The sequence below is a fragment of the Prionailurus bengalensis genome, chromosome C1, assembly GCF_016509475.1.
Source record: "Prionailurus bengalensis isolate Pbe53 chromosome C1, Fcat_Pben_1.1_paternal_pri, whole genome shotgun sequence".
Taxonomy (NCBI): Eukaryota; Metazoa; Chordata; class Mammalia; order Carnivora; family Felidae; genus Prionailurus; species Prionailurus bengalensis.
In genome coordinates this window covers 85,205,714-85,224,771 of record NC_057345.1, presented here as the reverse complement: position 1 = coordinate 85,224,771, position 19,058 = coordinate 85,205,714, and the positions used below count along the sequence as shown (strand labels likewise).

At 38.8% G+C, this 19,058-nt stretch overlaps 1 non-coding gene across 1 annotated transcript; it reads right to left on the bottom strand.

Annotated features, from left to right (window-relative positions):
- Positions 1-7,151: 7,151 nt before the first annotated feature.
- TRNAI-UAU lies at positions 7,152-7,224 on the bottom strand. Its single transcript has one exon. It is a non-coding gene; the product is annotated as a tRNA-Ile (tRNA).
- Between the last annotated feature and the right edge of the window lie 11,834 nt (positions 7,225-19,058).

The following is a 19,058-nucleotide window of genomic DNA, read 5'->3' as shown; positions in this document are numbered from 1 at the left end:
TGTAACCATTTAAGCAATTTCTATGTGACATTCTCAATTTAAATGCTGCACAAGCACCTCGAACTCATTTCTAACAGATTTCATAATCTCTCTCCAAATATCTTTCCCTGTAACATTTCTCCCTCTGAACTTCCCCATCTCAGCAATTTGTCCATTTGTCCAAGTTGGAAACTGCACATCATTTGAGGCTCTACTCCTTCATCATTCCTCACACCCCAATCAATTTCTAAGTCTTTTTAAAAATTTTTATTTATTTAAATTCAAGTTAGTTAACAACAGTGTAGTATTCGTTTCAGGAGCAGACCCAGTGATTCATTGGAATACTCAGTGCTTATCCCAACAAGTGTCTTCCTTAATGTTCATCACCTATTTAGCCCAGCTCCCCACCCCCCCTCCCCCTCCAGCAACCCTCAGTTCTCTGTAGTTAAGAGTCTTTTATGATTTGCCTCCCTCTCTGTTTTGATTTTCTTTTTCCTTCCCTTACCCTATGTTCATCTGTTTATTTTTTTCTTAAATTTCACATGTGAGTGAAACCGTATGATATTTGTCTTTCTCTGACTTATTTTGTTTAGCATAATACACTCTAGTCTTGTTAATTAACAAGACATTCTATTTCTAAAATGTAACTCAACTTGAAATGATTTTTTCACTCCCCATTTCCTACCATTTGTCATGATCCATGTCTCCGGAACATTGAATGCTGAAACTACATTGTTTGCCATTCTCAGAAAACAGTGGGCCCTTTCATACTTTGAAAAAGCTTACTTATCTTTTTCTTCCTTTTATGCTTGGAAAAATATTTCAATAGTAAGCTATATTGTCACTGCTGTTGTGAACCTTGTGAAGTTTTCCTTGAGGCAGAGTTGGCTGCTCCCCTCCCCTGCTTCCTGTGCTACCATAGAACTTTGCACCCATCTCCTTTCTAAACATTTATCAGAAAGTTTGCAATTATTTGAGTATTTATCTCTCCTGCAGATTGTGAGAGACTTGAATTAAGAGAGCTTATCTCTGTTACAGTGAATCAGACACTTCCTAATTTGAAAACACTTTGCTAAAGGACCAGTTCACTGAATGACCATTTGCCAAATGCTTGGATTCATCAGATTTATCAATTTATTCCAAACAGTCTTAAGAGTTAAAGCTCTGTGGATGTTTAAGTGTGTTTCCCAATGATGAAATAAGATTTTATGGATACTAACTTTTTAAGGTTGATGTATCACCTGGGAACTTGGCAGAATGGTAAGAATAGCAAAAACAGTATCAGTATTTATTTAAAAATTTTTTTTCAAAGGAAAAGCTATTTTCCAACCTCCCCCCACCCCGCCATTTTATATGTAATGGGTTCACTTGTCTACCTCTGAAATATTTTCAGTTATCTTTGAATGTCATTTTCTATTTTGGTGAATTTTAAGCATTTTTCTAATTCTTTTGCCAATTCCTCAAATGGCATCCAGCTTTCCTTTTATATATCTAGCATTTAAAGTTTAAGATTAAATTAAACTTTAACGAAGATTAAACTTTAAATTTAACTCACAGGCACTAAAATAAATCAGAATTTTAAACTAGATTAAAATTTAATGAAATAAAATGTTTAAATTAACTTAAATTTAGAATTACAATTTAAAGTCATCCAAAAGAACCAGAATTAGTTAAAAACATTACTTCCCCATGAAACTAAAAATGTCATTTCTGTCAAAGAACAGTTAGGGTATCACGACTTGGTTAGCAATTAGCAAAATGATTCAGAAAAACACAAAAAACAATGGAAAAAAAACAAGGAACACAATAAATCAAATCAAAAAGATGTTGAAGAAGGGTAAAAAATAAATTGATTAAAAATATAATAAACAATAACAGGTGAAAGCTGAAAGATTGGATCAATACAAAATTACATTTTATTTTATTTTTTGTTTTTATTTATTTATTTAAGTTTATTTATTTTTGAGAGAGAGAGAGAAAGAGCATGAGCAGGGGAGGGGCAGAGAGAGACAGAGACACAGAATCCAAAGCAGGATCCAGGCTCTGAGCTGTCAGCACAGAGCCCAACATGAGGCTCAAACTCACGAACCCCGAGATCTTGACCTGAGCTGAAGTTGGACGCTCGAGAGATTGAGCCACCCTGGGGCCCCCATTTTTTAAAATGACATTTTAAAAAAGAAGTAAAAACCAGTGTAAACTGAGAATCCCCATATGAAAAGCAAAATTTTACTTAGTTCATGTGAACTATTTCACATTCGGTCATCAAATCAAATACTCTTCTTAAAACTTATAAGATTATCTTTTGTCAAATCCATATATTTGATGGATTGGTTGTCAGTGATTTGGCCATTTGGTGAACTGAGTTTTGGTGAATTTGTCTGCTTGTTTGCCACCAAAGTTGCCTGTGCTGTCAGTCTTGTCTCCAATTTCCCCAACTTGCTTGTGTTAACTCAAGTCTCTCTTCCTCTGGCATCCTTCTTAAGTGATGTCTATGAATTCTTTCACAACCTAGGTACTTCTCTGATCATAGGTTTCTAAGCTTCTGTGGTCAGAGGTTATTTGCCTCTTCTTTTTTAAACTCATTGTCTCTTGTCTGGCTGATAGATACTTGTCCTCCTTAAGGACAGTACTATATGTTGCTATAAAGGCAGCGTATAATTTTCTTAGCCCCTCTTTTCTTAACATTTATTTAAAACATTTTAATATATTTGTAAAATACAAATCAGATTATGTCATACTCCTATTTAAAACTTTTTAAATTTAAAATTAGGGAGACAGAGCATGAGTGGGGGAGGAGCAGAGAGAGAGGGAGACACAGACTCTGAAGCAGGCTCCATGCTCTGAGCTGTCAGCACAGAGCCCAATATGGGGCTTGAACTCTTGAACCACGAGATCATGACCTGAGCCGAAGTTGGACACTTAACCAACTGAGCCACCCAGGTGCCCCACCCTATTTAAAACCTTTTAATAGCTTTCTATTACTCTTACAAACTTTTAATAGCTTTCTATTACTCTTAAATTCATAAGATGGCCCATATGCTCATGCAATTTTTGGCCCCTGGATACCTTTTTGGGTTTCTTGGAGGACTCATTCTTTTTCTGGGCTCCAGGCATTGACTGGCCTTTTCAGACTCTAGAATATGCCACACCACTGTTCAGCCCAGAACCTTTGCCTGTTTGCTTTCCTGTGCATGCCTCTTTATACCTACCCCAGTGTCCTTTGTTATGAAATGCCTCTCTCTCTCCTTTTTTTTTTTTTTAAACTAGACTTTATTTTTTAGAGCAGTTTAAGGTTCACAGTAAAACTGAGCAGAGAGAACTCAGGGAGTTCTCATATACTCCCTGCCTCCAAATGCACAGCCTCCAAAATGCTCTTCTATTTTTTAGGCTCCCCTCTGCTAGATATATTTCTTCTCATAGGATCATATTGTCTTCTTCAAACGTCATTTGGAGATTGTAATTTTTTAGTATGATTATATGTTGCTTGTATTTTTTCTCCACAAGGCATAAACTCCATGAGGGAAAAGACTGTTTATTATTGTTTTTCCAAACAATTATTTGCTTCCCAAAATATAAGCCTATGCCTAGCATATGGTAGATCTTCAGTAAACATCCATCATCTTGGGTGAATGACATATATCATATAATCCTTTGTAGTCTATGGTTAAAACACAGTTCTCTATAATTACCATTACAGGACTTTGAACACCTAAAATAAAAATTAACCATAATTTTGCTATTTCTTTCTGTCTCAGACAAATTTAGATTTTGCATTTATAACTATTCTTGTACAGCAGCTTTTAAAAATTAACCACAGATGTTACACTAACATGCATTCTAATGGAAATAACATTATTTTATTATGTATTAAATATAATAATTCCTTTCTACTTTAATTCTCTCTTCTCTGTTTTCAAAACTGACGTGTTGGGTTTCAAATCTATAAAAAATTTGCTTGTTTTACCTAAGAGGCACATACCACCACAAGGGGGCAGGGGTAGACAAATATTCGGGGTTTTTTGACTCCAAGTTCTGAATCACCAGAATATTCTTCTTTGACAGCGTTAATTTGGGCCATTATTTTTTGTATGAGTTTCTTTTTTCATTTGACATTCAGTTTAAAATCTATACATACTATTAACCTTTTAACAGAGTATGTCTTTTAAAAGATGAACAGACCTCCACTACACAAATTGTAGATATGAAATAACTTGTCCCTTTGGTACATTAAGTCATATTACAGAGTTATAAGAATAATATTCCAAGCATTGCAATAAATTGTTCATTGCTAATTTTATAGCTAGTTTCTATTCTTCTGTTTTATCTTTAGCACCCCTCCTAATCCCCCTGCCACCTGGCTCCCCTCTCCCCGCCCCTCATACACACATAGAGGCTGGTAGGGGGAAAAGGAAATTTTGTGGGTTTTTTTTTAATATAACTTAGGAAATATTTAGATATTTATTGCACATAAGTAAGATATTGAAGATTTTCTGGGAATAGGATTTTACAGCTTAGTTTGCTTTATTTTTCTATCTTTTATGCCCTAAATACTAAATACACTAAATACTAGATACTTCTTCACTTTGATAAAGAAAAACATGACCTGAGCTCTATGTAGCTAGCTTGACATAGTTCTCCTAAACAGTTTGGGTAGAAATTTACGTTAGTGATCTAATTTCATGACTAACTTTATTTTATTAAATATTCTGAAATTTAGATCCCTGTAAATGAAGAGTTCATTGAACTCGGAGTTGAATTTAAAAATGTGATTTTTTTTTAAAATTAAAAACAATTTTTTTGAACATTTATTCATTTTTGAGAAACAGCGCCCGAGCAGGGGAGGGGCAGAGAGAGAGGGAGACATAGAATCTGAAGCAGGTTTCAGGCTCTGAGCTGTCAGCACAGAACCCATCCCAGGGCTTGAACCCACAAACCATGAGATTATGATCCAAGCCGAAGTTAGGTGCTTAACCAATGCAGCCACCTAGGTACCCAAGAATGTGATGTTTAATGGGGCACATTAAGCCACTGGGTGGCTCAGTCAGTTAGGCCTCTGACTTTGGCTCAGGTCATGATCTCACAGTTAATGAGTTCAAGCCCTGCATTGGGTTCTCTGCTGTCAGCACAGAGCCTACTTCAGATCTTCTGTCCCCCTTTCTCTCTGCCCCTCCCCTGCTCACTCTCTCTTTCTCAAAAATAAATAATAAACATTTAAAAAAAGGATGCGATGTTTAATGACAATGGAAACAAGATAATTTGTATGTGAACAGATGCCTTGGTTAGGAGGAAGTTTAGAGGAGAAAGAGGGCTTTTTAAAAAAAATGTTTATTTTTGATAGAGACAGAGTATGACCCGGGGAGAGGCAGAGAGAGAGAGAGAGAGAGAGAGAGAGAGAGAGAGAGAGAGAAAATCCAAAGCAGGCTCCAGGTTCCAGGCTCTGAGCTGTCAGCGCAGAGTTCAATGTGGGGCTTGAACTCACAAACTATGAGATCATGACCTGAGTTGAAGTCTGATGCTTAACTGACTGAGCCACCCAGTGCCCCTGGGAAAGCAGGCTTTTTAAGAGAAACTCATAGAAAGAATGAGTGACCACAGTGTGAAAAAGTTTCAAGTTTAAAAACTTGTGTTACAGAAGCAGATGGTCTCTGGGGCACTTGTCATCTGTTGACATGTTGAGGAAAAGGTTATGAAATGCTTCAGAGCTAATCAATGGAATACATTGTAAGGTGCTTAGATATTATCTGTGTCAGTGCTGTCCCATAGAACTTTTTGCCATAATGGCAATGCTATTTGTATTGTTCAGTACAGTAGCCACTAGCGATATGTGGCCATTGTGCACTTGAAATGTGGTTAGTGCAACTGAGGAATTGAATATTTAATTTTATTTAAAACTAGTAATTAAAATTTATATTTAAATACCACATGTGACTAGTGATACTTTATTTGCACAGTGAAGGCCTAGAGGAATAAATGCCTAATTAGAGTGTTGCAGTTTTTGAGATGAGATATTAAAAATTGTAACAAACAAGGTATCAAACTAAACTAATGGAAACCTAAAGAATGGTAGTTATGAGAATTTTAAAAAGCAACAAGTTAAGCATATACCATGTACTTGACTCTTTGTTAGGCACATTATCCTACTGAATGCTTATAAAACTCTGCAAATAAATATTTTATCTTTATTTCATAGGCAATGGATCAGAAGTGAAGCTTACTTAATGGAAATAAGATTAGAATTTATACCCATTTGGTTTCAAAAGCCATATTTTTGTAAAATTTGAGTGAGCAGAAAAAAACTACCCAGATGCGATTGTGGATTGTGTTCTAGGAAACAAGGTCAGCGCTTGTATGAGTATCACATCCACTTATTAGTTTATAATTTCTTAAAACCCATTCCTAAGGCTAGGATTGGTTTCTGATGATGTAACAGGGCTGAAGGTAAGGGTGGATTAGATGGTCTGGGTGGGGTGGAAAAAGGATGGTTGGGTCCATGAGCAACAATTGTTAGACTTGCTATTTCCATTAGCCATGCTAACTTGTGACAGCATCCTTGGCTGTAATTTTATGGTTGGATTCTACTTTGATGTTATTTTTCTCTCCAGTAATGCTCTGTGATTTGATTTTATCCTCATTCATCATATGACTTATGCAATGTGTTATTCACCTGGTAAGTGTGAGTTGGGCATTTCCTTGTCATAATTATGTTGAGGAAGAGCTTATGGTGCAGAGGATGGAGATGTGCCTTTCCTTGTCAACTGTGTCACTAAATCTAATGTGTCCGGATGCATATATTTTTCTTAACACCTAAATCATCCTGTGGAAAAATGTGTCCTATATCCTCAGACTAAAAGGATAACAGTAATTTTTTCTGCCTGGTGTTCAGAGTGTGTGCCACACACACAAAAAATGATTCTGCACTAGCTTAAATATTAAATAATGGAGTCTGCTTAAAGAAAGCTGAATATCTTTGTTTAAGAAGTTGGCTTTACCAGTGATTGAAATAAATTGGATATGACCGATAGCCAGGGTATCTATATCAGGCTAGCCCTGTACCTTGTTATCCTGAGATTCTTTTAAAACTAGAAATCCAGTATTAAAATTCTTTGATAAAGGTTCAGATTCTGAGACAGGGTTCACCAAATTTCTTTTGAATGGAAACTAAAGCAACTTTGTGGTTCCACTGGCAATTGAACCCAGGATCTTCTGGGTATAAGGCAGATGTGCTAACCACTACACCATGGAACCTAAAGGTAAGATTTTGATTCCGAGACAGGATTATGTAACCTAACCTAATTAGGATCCTAATTTAGGATTGGGTCTGGGGCTCATCGAGTGGGGCTATAAATGGGCATAGATATCTTGGAGGTCCAAATATGAATCTTTTGCAAGATGGGGGACTCTATAGAAGATTATCAGTCCATGGAAATAGTGGGCTTAGGAGACAGTATGTGAGCCCAGAAGTGGGACATGAAAAGGAAACTAGATTTCTGAAAAAGCAGATGAAATGGTGCATCAATCTTTAGGGGCAAAGCAGGAGGGGAGCTGGAGAAAGAATACAGAAACAGAAACAAGATTGTCACAAGGCGCTAGGGAGCAAATTACTTGAATTGCAGCCCACTCACATTTGAGCAAATGTGCTTCTGGGAGCTTGGGGCTTGTTCTTAAAAGAACCAGTCCTATAGGATAGGTGCCTTGCCAAAGTCCAGATCGGCTTTAGTGCTAGAGAAACAAACACATTTTGCAAAATCCAACTGTTCATAGCTGGGAGAGAGCTGAATTCCCAGGAAATGATTGTTCTTTATTTGATATTCTTAAGCATCAACCACATATTAGACAATGTGGTGCTTTAGAGAGTTGAAACAAATTTCTGCCAGCATAGCCCAATTGCTGGGTGTCTTCTGCAAAAATAAGAAATTCTGTTGAGGAACTATGTCAGAATCAGCTTCTATCTCTCCCTTGCCCCCCATGTCTGGCGTTTATAAAGAAGGGTAATAAATCTTTCTGAACTTATCTCAATTGTGGCAGAGGGAAGTAGAAATATTCTGTGTATTTGAGAGGAAGGTTATCTAAGTACCATAGTACATGATTTGTTAGATCCTACTTGATTTAAACTCTGATTATACCCCGAATACCCAATTCGGCTTCACACATGGTAAAGATGTCTTACAGCCAGTTCTATCTTCCAATCATTCACACTCCTTGTCTACCTTGTAGGGGAAGGCAGACTGCTATTAGCCTATGGAAAACACATCCTAGGCTTCATGTATTATGGAGAACTCTCCTATGATACCTATTAATTTTCCTCTTATTTTATTTCCCACAATGACTGTGGTTGTGTCTGCAAGTGCATAGCTGGCCATGACGCTGGATGTGGTGCTATGATAGGTAACACAGGGAACAGAAAGGCTGCCTCCTTACTGTGCATAAAAATCACCTCACATTTATCTCCCTCTGTACATGTAGGCATGTCTGTCAACACACTTGGACACATATGAAACATATGATAGGGTTATGTGTTAATTCAAATCCATCCATTCTTTCAATAAATATGTGTGTTGAACATGCTTTATGGGCAAGAGTTGCCCTAATGAATTGTCTATACACATTATTTTGTATGTTCTTTCCTTCTCCATTGGTCATTTCCTTATTGTCAGCAGATGATTTTGTTTCTTGCTACAAGCTTTCTTTTTGAGAGCAGAAAGTAGAAATTCTTTGAAAGCTACCCTCTTTCTGAAAGACTGTGTTCATAGAGAGTGGAGAAATGGGGAGAGCAGAACACTGTCAAGGTCACTGAGAAAGAATGCTGATTTCCCAGACTAGGGTGGGAGCAGGGCTGTTGGGTTTGCCAGTTGAATGACCCTAACCCTTTTCCTTGGCAGCACCCTTGGGCAATGGCAGGACTCAAAGTGTATCCAGAGACTCAAGTCCTAGACATGGACTTTTCACTCTCCTCCGTAAAGATTCCTGGGTCTCAAGAGAGGTACAAAGCAGGTAGAGACCATGTGCGACAATGTCAAAAGGGCAAAAAAGTGGTACGGTATTCAGTGCATACCAAAAACAAGACAGGCCTCTGCAATGCTTTGGGACAGAATAAGATGCCTCACCTGGATTTTTATAGGACACTAAGGAAAAGAGGACAGATACTTGTAATAATTATTGGGATTAAAAGCTCTGCAGATTGGTGGGATTTGGAATCAAGTTGTTTAAGCAGTGTTGGATTTAAGTTAATTTAAAGAAAACAAAGCAATGCTTTATTGCTTGCACATCTGGATTTGTGGATTAAGGTCTCTACCTGCTACCACTCCACAAAGAACACAAGTGTAAACAAGTGATTACTATTGTGACTTGACTGATCTATGAGGGAAAAATGCAGGGTACTGTAGAAACAGAACTGGAAGCTTAGTTGGAAGTGTGTTTGTGGAATAGGATGGATGAAGGAAGTAAATATTCCATGAGTGAACATTAAAATTTTTTTTTAAACATTCATTTATTTTTGAGAGACAGAGAGGTAGAGCACGAGTGGGGGAGAGGCAGAGAAAGAGAGGGAGACACAGAATCTGAAGCAGGCTCCAGGCACTGAGCTTTGAGCACAGAGCCGAACAGGGGGCTCAAACACACAAACCATGAGATCTTGACCTGGGGCAAAGTCAGACGCTTAACCAACTGAGCCACCCAGCCCCCGCCCCCCCACCTTGAATGAACATTTTAGCTGTTTTATTTATCCTGCAGACAAATAAGAGTTAGCTTGGTTAAGGGGACATAAGAGAATGTTGGAGAATGTTCCAGGAAGTGAAAAATATTTGAAAATATCTTGATGTGGAAAAGAGCTTGGACCAACCAATGTGGCCAAGAAATGAGCACAAGGCTGAGAAAGGTCAGAAGCAAAGAACAAAAAGGGGACAGGCTTCAGGTTGTTTGGGGCCTACTAGTATTAAACACAGATAATAGATATGGAAAGCCACTGAAGATTTTAAGTAAGGGAGTGAAATAAAAGATTTGAGATTTTCTAAGATTAACTTTGGCTGCAGATTGGAAAATAAATTAAAGTGACAAAAAGGATTTAGAAGACCAATGAGTAGGCCTCGTGATTATAGTTGGTTGGCCTAGATGGCAGCAGGAAAGATGGTGAGAAGTTAAAAATAAAGAGATTTTTGGGAGATTTGGGAGATTGAATCAATAGATCCTAATGACTAATATCAAGGTAGGGGCCTGAGGTAGAGGGTTACAGAGTGAGAAAAGTTCCTACATTTCCAGCTTGAGTAACAAAACAGAGGAGGGGAAATTATGGAGTTAACAAACACTGGTTGAAGAATACATTTTAGATTTGGGTTTGAGAAAATGAGTTTGATTGCCTTTGGAGACATCTAAGACATCTAAGCTTTTATATACATGTTATAACAACCACATTACTGAATGCAATAGTAATTTATTATTAGACTAAAAGTGATTGTAATGAGTGCTGTGATAATAATAAGTTAAAAATAAATGATTTTATGTTGTTAGATATGTTAAAAATATTTAAAAAATAATTAAAATGGTTGAGCAATTACTGAAAAAGTTAACAACTTGACCAAAAGACTGACCGAAGATAGATTGTAGGCCAAATAAAATTTCCTCAGATTTTCAGATGACAAGAAGCTGGTGGAAGAAATATTCTGAAGTGGCTAACACCACCCCTTGAAATGCATGAGATACTGATTTCTTTAATTTCAGATTGTCAGGCAATGTCAGTAATTAACATAAACAGCAGATATGCCATCAAGCCACTAGGAAGATAGCTTAGTCTGCACACCTCAAGTGGTGACCCTCCAAGTGCCTCACCTCCAAAGAACCATGAACCAAATGGAAAATGTGTGGTTGTTGGTCGGAAGGGTCTTTACAACTTGAAATTATAGTGTTAGTGATTAAGAGCTATCATTATCAAACTGAGATGTTTGGCTTCTGGCATCAATTTTATCAAAAAGCTTGCCACAGATTGAAGAATCCAGGTAGTTTCTAGCCCATCCTTGCTTTCCTTTGGTGGGGGATCACGGTAGAGATTGCTTGTTCACATAAAAAAAGCTTTTCCTTAAAGAAAAGGGAAATGGAAACAGAATAGATGCTTCAGGAAGCAAAATAGTGAGGTAACCAGTAAGAGATTATTGGGATTATCAAGGCCTCCTGGCTTAAATTTCTCTTCATGTGGTTTATGAAAGACATAGTGAGGAGCCAGGTGAGTTCCTCGAGGTTCTGTGGCATCTGTTTCCTGAAGCATCTTGTGCTTTTCTTAGTAACATTAAACAGACTCTACCTTTTGCTATAGTTAAATGGCAAGTTTTCTTCTTTCTAAATAAGTCTACGTTGCAACTAGCAGACAGGAAAGCCTTAAAGCGTTTCTATGTGCTTATCCCAGCCAGAATCACTTTGGCAGAAATTGATCACAAGGCTGGTTACAACAATTGGGAGGCATTTGGCCAGGGCCAGAGGTGGTGGTGGTGGTGGTGGGGATGTTGAGAAGGAAATAGGAAAAGACTATGAAGAAGGAATCCTATTGTTCCAGCAATATGGTCTTCCTTGTGGCCTGGTGCCTGGGAACTCTTTGAACACTTGTACAGCAAAAGGCCTCAAATAGGGGGTAATGCATAGGAAGGGGCAGTCCAAGAAGGTAGTGTGGATCTGTCAGACTGCAAATATGAAAGAGCCTACAAAGCTAGGAGGTGGCTGGGAGCATAGACCACTCGTAGATAGTAGTAGGAATGTATGGGAAGAACAGTGTGCTGGCTTTGGTGGGAACGAGAAGGTAAGAACACTTGGCTGGACTGTATCTACTCAATGGGTGGTTGTGAGGATGAACTGAGACAACTGGCTCATTGTGACTCAATAAACATTGGCTGTGGACATTATAAGTCAGGCTGGTTAACAAGGCCAGACATGAAATATGGCCAATAAGTGGGGCGCCTCGGTTGCGCAGTCAGTTGAGCGTCTGACTTCCGCTCAGGTCATTATCTTGCAGTTTGTGAGTTCCAGCCCTGCATCAGGCTCTGTGCTGACAACTCAGAGCCTGGAGCCTGCTTCAGATTCTATGTCTCGCCTTCTCTCTACCCCTCCCATGCTTATGCTCTGTCTCTCTCTGTCTCTCACTAATAAATAAACATTAAAAAAAAATTTTAAAGATATGGCCAATAAGGTCACTGAAGGTGTGGCTGTTGGGAGAGAGTACTCACATTTATTATATGTAGCTTCTCTGCTAGATGCCTCGTACAAGTTATCTCCTTCACGCTGACATCAAATCTATGCAGAAGCATTAACATCTCTATGTTAGAGAGGGAGAAATTCAGACTCAGAGAAGTTAAAACAATTTGTACAAAGATACATAGCTCATCAGCGATGGAGCCAGATTTAAAGTCTATCTCATTATGTGTTTCTCCCAGTGGTCTCTGTTTTTAGAGTACTGGGAGAGGTGAGTTAGAGGAAGAAGGGCTAGCAAGGAGAAGGTTTGAAATTTGGAAACTAGGCAGAGAGGAACTTAAAAATGTAAGCATAGTGGCCTCTATTCAGTGCTCCCAGAACACCCTGGGCATGCCTCCATGGCCCATTCCATACTGCATTATACTTAGGGATCCATTTGGATAGCCAAATCTATTGGACTGGATGTTCCCCTTGAGTCAGGAGATAACTTTCTTTTTATCCTCAGTGCCGTGTAGGATGTCTAGAGCATAGTTGGTGCTTATATATTTGTTGAATTAATGAATTCATTAAAGCTAGCCCAGAATTGCATGCTACAGCACACAAATGCATGGAAATTGGTAACAAAACACAAACAGAATCACTGGCATCTGTAAGCAGAAATCTTTTTACAGCAAAGTAATATGTTCTCATATGTTTGGGTTAACCTGTTAAATAGAGTGTTACAGACATTAACTTGAGAGCAGATCTCTTCTTACTTATTGTATTTCTCAAAGTCTTCACAGACCAAAGTCTTACACATAGTAGACATTCAGTAAAAAATTACTGAATTCTAAAAAGAAGTTAACAGTTTAGTATCATGCATGAGATTCATATCTTTGGGTAGTTTGTTGAAATTTGGGACATTAATGTCTTTAAATATTAGTACATGAAACATATATGCAATTTGTAGTTTTAAGAGTTAAGGTCCCATCTAAACCATATACAGCATCTGGATAAAAAGTGAAAAATTGAAAACATCCTAAGCCAAATGTTGGTATGTTAGAGGAATATTTTGTGCTATATAGAAACAGCCTAAAGTGTGATATTTTAATTTTTAAAGCCCAAACTCAAATGTACTATCAACATTACACCTACCTTTAAAGCTGGGCAAAGCCAGCCACCCAGCATTCTTCTGATAACCTCAATTAGTTTAGATTTGGGAGTACAAATTGAAACAAGAAACGAAATGCTTGAGCTGCTAGGAAGTGGTATTGACATTACTAAGACTCTTTGGTGCTTTAATTGTGCTGGCAAAAAATACTAATGGGGTCAAACAATTGAAAGCTCAATGAGATGAAAACAACCGGGAACAAGAAGAGAAAGACAAAGGTGCGGGAGGCTGAGAGGTTAATATCAACTTTTGTCTAATTTAGGATTTGGATTAAAGAACAGAGAAGCTCAAACCTGCTCGAGTCATGCTGCCATCTGTGATTCTGATGTGGCATTTGGAAGAGTAAAAACATGTGCTGGAAAATTACCAAGACAAAGAGAAATTCTGGAATCTCGGCACAGGATTTTCCTTTGTGGCTAAAAGGCTGAGTTACTTTGGAAACATTTAGCTTTCTTTTCTGTTTATCCAAGCAGAAAAGCATCCCTTTTAAAGCATAGACTTGCATTCTATATAAGGAGGAACCTCTGTGAGTTCATCAGACATCATTTTCCAGGCTTGTTCTGGGAGTTACATCATTAAGAAATACGTGTTGGCAGTTATTGATTATCTAACAAAAGGAAGAACAAGAGAAATTAAAAATCTTGTTTAAGTGGCATGATACTTAATGAACTCTAAGATGTTCTTTTTAGCCCCAGTTCCCAAGGAAATTATTTAATGCCAAGAGGGAGTTCTAAATACCAAGGGAGACTGCGTATTTTCAGAGCACTTAAGCTGAGAAGCAAAGAACGGTCTGCATCTTTTTTTTAACATAATTTATTGTCAAATTGACTTACATACAACACCCAGTGCTCATCCCAACAAGTAACAACAACATTTAGTGTTACATGCACATCTGCATTCACTCTTCTTTTTTTTTATTAAAAACATTTTTTTTTAAGTTTATTTATTTCCAGAGAGACAGAGACAGCATGAGTGGGAGAGGGGCAGAGAGAGAGGGAAAAAGAGAGAGAGTCCCAAGCAGGCTCCGCGATGCCAGCACAGAGCCCAATGTGGGGCTTAATCTCACAAACCATGAGATCATGACCTGAGCTGAAATCAAAAGCTGGATGCTTAACCGACTGAGCCACCCAGGCACCTCTGTGTTCACTCTTCTTGAAAAGGCTTTCAGGACTCTGGCCAAGGACAGAAGACAGCATGATTATTCTTCCAATTTCAAACTGGAAAATTTCTACTTTATTTCCTTTACATACATGATTCTAACATGAATTGATATGGACAGACCTTTTTTTTTTTACATTAAAGGGAAATTGTGTCATACAAAAATATCCTAAAATAATACCATTTTTGTGGACTCCCTGGATTATAAAAGGGGCTTCATTCAATTCAGTGTTAGGAAATTTTTTTAATTTTAATTTTGTGGACCAGGCTTCTGGCAACAGGCATGGTTTAGAGTGTGACAAACATCAAGGACAGTACAGCTGGCCCCTTCACACAGATGGCTTTCTACCTTGCCTGCACGGCTGGCATTCAGTGTCAACTGCATCTAATGTAACTCTCATTCATTTACCTTCTCTCAGCGGCAGGGGTGCAGGGCCTCGTGGTGAGGGGTAGCATAGACTTCCGAGCTTGAAGCTCTGCTTCCATGCTGGCTTTGTCTCTAAATAGTTACAAGGCTGTTGGCAAGTTACTGCACATCTCCATACCTCAGTTTTCTCATCTGTAGAATAAGGACAGCATCAGCTATGACACAGAGTTGTAAAAAATTAAATAAGATGCTCAGTAATGCTAACTCCTACTACCCTTTCCCATCAGTTAGCTAAACATGCTATCCTTTGCAAAATACTCCACTCACAGTAGAAAGATTTCTTTAGATTTGGTGCCCAAATGGAGTTGACTCCTATTTTCCCCCTTTCCTCTCTTTCTCTTTTTTTTAGTAACAAAACTCTACTCTTGTTCTGGTTTACAGCTGTAGTTACTATTATTGCTCTTGAGGAGATGACCTGTACCTACTATTACCACATGTAATGCTTCCCGACCTAAGAACATCACATATATAGTCCCTCTGGCCACAGTGTTTGCTTCAGGCACCCGATTTGGTCTTTCAGCCAAAGCTGCAGGCATATCAGATGCTGTAGCCCAAAAGAGACTTGCCTTTCTGATTAGACTGACCATGAAATCTGTGGAGGAGAACAGAGCCAAGGTATGGGTTTCAATGACTTTATTTGAGCCCCTAAACGCAGCATGCCCAGAGCTAAACCCTGTATGCCCTGGATTTTTCATCAAAGGAGCCAAGAAATTATCTTTTTTTTTGCTTTAGTAAGTTTGGATTTCTTTCTCACCTTTTCAATTGAAAAGGTTTTGATGAACACTTCCAAGGGTGGAGATCAATGGAGGGCAGGGGGGGAGTAAAATTAAATTTGAAGTAGGATTATTTTTTACTTGCAAACCTTTTTCTTTAGATGGCCCATATATTGCAATAATTCTTTAATGCATTTAGAACAGAATAATCAAGATTATTTAAAATTTTCTCGTATTGGAGTTCTAATGTAAGACATCCCAAATCATCTTGCGTCATGAGAAAATAAGCACAGAGATTATCATCCGAAGCATGTACGAAATAATTGTGCATCTCCACCAGAAGAGAGCACTGTAGCTGTCTGAGTGTGACAACCATCGAAAGAAGCAAGCATTTTGGAACTTAGGAAAACACTTTCCTTTTTAAGAATTTTTCTCCACCACAGCATCTCAACACCTTCCTTAAGAGACAGACAAAAGAAAGTCGGCATAAAAGCTGTCTGCAAAGGGGCAGTGGTGAACAAGAATGCAGATTAAATAAGAATATGACTGTATGATTCCAACATGGTCTCGTTAAACAACACAGACAGTCCATACTGGAGACAACCCTCACAGTTGGGAAGGGGTAAGCAGAGGTAAAAAGGGCACATCACAGTGCTAAGTGGATAGCAAATTAATGGCATTTGTTATTCCATGGGTGTTATAAGCCAAGTTAGTAATGTAGAGAGGCTTAAATAAATTTATTCTTGGGAGATAGTTTTCAAAGGACAGAGGACAACTTGGAAAATGCCCTCTATTATTTCATGTCCACAGACTGCCAGGCAGGGGAAGTGGAAAGACCCTTGTGACTCAGGGAGTTGTGAATCTGGTTTAGCCTTTTCAGAACTGTGTGATCTTGAGCCCGCTTGTCAATATGGGGTCACAATACTGCTACCTGACATCACTGTGGGAAGCTCAAAACAGATCGTTATTTCAGTGCCTTTGAAAGACAACGAATGAAGTTGAAAACAAAGTTCTAATATAAGTAAAAGAGTGTTTGTGTCGTGATCACCAGTAACCTCTGGCTGAAACCCCATGGTCATTCCATCTCTTCGTCTTTATCTTATTTGACAGATAGTACTATTTGGCAACTTACCACTTTCTCCTTGAAACATTTCATTTCACCACCACGAAGCCACCCTTGTCAGCTTTTTCTCCCTTACTGTTTCTCTTTCTTAGTCCCTTTGCTGTTCCTTCTTATATTCTCAATCTTTAAATGTTGGAGGTGACTCAAAGGAGAATCCTCTTTTCTTTTCAATATATTGTCTTCCTGGTGGAAATTTCATCCAGACCAATGGCTTTAACTACTTTCTGTACACTTACCGACACCCCAATTTATATCTCCAGGTAAGAATTTTTCCCCCTGCAACTGGGAATCCCTCTATCCAGCTGCCTACCTAGCAGGTTGACTGGGATGTCTAATAGGTACCTTGAACTTATGATGTCCAAAGTAGGGCTCCTGGCATTTTCCTGAAAACTTGTTGCTCCTGAAACTTCCTCATTTAGTCAGTGTCTTCTTCATTCTTCTAGCTGCTCAGTCAAGATCTCGGTGTCATTGTTGACTCATCTGTTTCTCTCCTCCCTCATACTATGAGATGAGTCTGTCTCATTAGATGAGGCCTTCCCTGGCCTGTCTAAAATTCCATCACCCCACCCAACACAATACTTCTTATCCCCTTTTCCTTATTTGTGTTTTCATTTTTATTTTTTTTTGAAGATACCAAATTTCATTTCCAAAGAATTCCAGACTCCAGAAGGACAGTGAAGTAAGGTCCCTGGTAACAAATTTTCCAAATGGTGGATTCACTACTGTGAACATGAGCATATGCTTACAACTTAGCTATGCACTGAATAACACTGTTACAGTCTAGACAATCTTCAAATCCAGGAACCAGGCCCATGAGACTTAGGGGGTGTTGACTTAGTGTCTTCACATCTGCACAGGGCTGTCTGGGGAAAGAAGAGTGTGGCCATACTAAAGACAAATCAGAACCAGTAGGAGGAAATACAGGAAGCATAGAGCCTGACTTAGCATATGGAAGGACTTATATATTGACTCCCTTGATAGGAATGCTGTGCTTCTTCACAGCAAGTGAGTAGAGACTAGATGACCATCTGGCAGGAATTCTGTATCATGGATTTATGCCAAGACCAGACTGCTGACTGCTAAAGTCTCTTTTAACCTTGGATTCTGAAGTAACACCAGCTGAGAGGGATGCCTGGGTTTATGTGAGAGACAGGCTGGTCAACAGGGTCTTGGCTCAGGACTGCTGGGCTCACAGCATCATTCTACAGGCTTGGCTGCTCTTTGTGCCATTGGATTTGATACCTTTGATTCTTCTATATGGACCTGCCCATCCCCCCCCCCCCCCCCCCCCCCCCGCCAGAGCTGAAGAGCTCTTAGAAACTGTGTGTTCCTGCGTGTTTTACAAATTGGATCAGGCTCAGGATTTTAAACTGTAGGAAAGTTCCAGGAAGCAGTCAAAGACCTCCACCATGAATTCTTATTTGTGGAGGGAGTGTGCTACCTGAATTTACCTTCATGCACTCCTTCCCTAGTGGGTCTTAGGAAGCTGTGACAGAGCCCAGCATGCAGACCTTCAGGGCTTGGTGCAGCTGCCAAGAGATAGACATGAAGGGACCTGTCTCAGTGGGCTCTGTTGTTTGGGGCACTTTGTTTTCAGTTCTTAGGGACAAGCATGCAGAAAGAGGGCTCAACTCTTTAGAGGAGAGCAACCTCGTAGATTCTCATAGATTCCAGAGTCTTTTCCTCATGGTTTGTCTGGTCTTTCCATGCATTAATGTCATTGAAGATTGTCCCTGACTCCAACCCCTTGGCAGCAAACCTGGCTTCATCACACACACACACACACACACACACACACACACACACACACACACACATTAATGTCATTGAAGATTGTCCCTGACTCCAACCCCTTGGCAGCAAACCTGGCTTCATCACACACACACACACACACACACACACACACACACGCATTAATGTCATTGAAGATTGTCCCTGACTCCAACCCCTTGGCAGCAAACCTGGCTTCATCACACACACACACACACACACACACACACACACACACACACACACACAGAGTGTAATCGAGTTAATATGTATATTAATTGTTTAAATATATGTATAATATAACGCATATATATGTATAAAAATGTTTTTGAAGTTTGATAACTTTATCAAAATTTGCCCACCAAACCCTTGAAATGACAGAGAAAGAAGAAAGAATTGTCACCAATTATTATAATTTACCCTAAAGGAAGTAACATGTTCATCAAGGAGGACAATATTCATCTAGCAGCTAATTAATTCAATCATTAATGGACTTACTGACCAAGCAAATATTTTTCAAGTGTTTGGAATATACTATGTTCTAGACTGTATGTATTCTAGTCCTGAAGT